Source organism: Cryptomeria japonica, chromosome 5 (assembly GCF_030272615.1).
Source record: "Cryptomeria japonica chromosome 5, Sugi_1.0, whole genome shotgun sequence".
In the NCBI taxonomy this organism is placed as follows: Eukaryota; Viridiplantae; Streptophyta; class Pinopsida; order Cupressales; family Cupressaceae; genus Cryptomeria; species Cryptomeria japonica.
In genome coordinates, this window is record NC_081409.1 from 887,883,270 (window position 1) to 887,884,789 (window position 1,520).

Here is a 1,520-nt window from a genome sequence, read left to right on the forward strand (position 1 = left end):
TAACCAGATTTGGAGTCCCTGCAAAATTAGTAATGGATAATGCTACGAGTTTTAGGTCTGAAGAGTTTGTTACATTTTGCACTAGTCATGGGATAATTATGTCTTACTCTTCACCCTATCATCTTCAAGGGAATGGACAAGATAAATCTAGTAATAAAAGCCTCTTGAATATTATTGAGAAAATCTTAGAAGAGAACAAGAGGTCATGGGATCAAAAGTTGAAATCAGCTTTGTGGGTTGACAGAAATACTGTCAAGAAGGCCATTGGAATGTCACCTTTTGAACTGGTTTATGGTACACAAGCTAGAGTGCCAGTAAACAATCTTCTTCCAGTATATAAATTCTTGCAAGCCAAGGACATGGAGTTGTCTGAGCCTATGGAGGACCGAATGATTCAGATGGTAGAAGTGGAAGAAATTATAACTTTAGCCCATAAGAGAAATTTGAAGATCCAATTGCAGTCTAAGTATCTATTTGATAAAAGGACATCATTGAAAAATTTTCAAATCGGTGATGTTGTTCTTCAGTGGAATGCAAAAGGAAAGGACAAGGGAAAGCATAAGAAGTTTGAGTCATTATGGATTGGCCCCTTTGTGGTCTATGATGTGAATGGAAAAGACTCATACTTTCTAAAGAATATGAATGATGAAGTACAGGAATTTCTAGTGCATGGACAATTCCTGAAGCATTACTTTTCTTAAAGTCCATACACAGTAGGTCCTTGTTTGTATATATTTAGGTTTTCTTTAGTCGTTGTTCTTTGGCTTGTTTTTGGTCTGTTTCTCTAGAGTTTTCTAAGTTTCTTGTGTTGATCTTTCGATCAACCATCCCCAGTCAGAGCCATTGTTATCACTATTTTAAAAGTGGATGTTCTCAGTCCATAGATGGCTAGGTTTTTGAAATTTTTGAGTCTGATATCACCCATGTTCTTTAAAAATTGTTTTGAGTCCTAAGGGGTTCAGGGTCTAGGTTTTAAAGTCATTTCAATATTTTGATAAAAACCCCTTCTGGTTTCTAATTTGGCATTACTTTATTCCCTTAAGTGATGGGTCCATTTATCATAAAAGTGTTCCCCCCTTGTCTTTTACCTAGGCGGTCCCTTTAAATGTTTTAATTTTTGTTCGCTTTTAATCTGCCTTTTCTAATGTCCGTCAGGCCTTATAAGCATCATGCAACTTTCTGTTGATCTAATGGACCGCGTTGATTCACGACCAAAAAGTTCTCAAAAGTTAGCCTCCGCAAAGTACCGAAAGGAGAAAGTGGACCCGACATATAGGTTTGGACCAAAGCTAAACACCGATCAAGTTTCATCTGATTGAATGGACAACGTGGTTTTGTGAGATCAAGCTGAACATGTTTTAACCTTTGTGAAATGGCGAAAGGGTTTGGCGGGTCCCAGAGACAAGTGGTCTTCTTTGGTTAGAGGGTGATCGGGTTGGAAAGAGATCAATGACTCTCGTTGATTCGTAGCCGGGAGATGCACGAGTTTTATCTTTAGCGAAATAGCGAAAAGGTAAAGG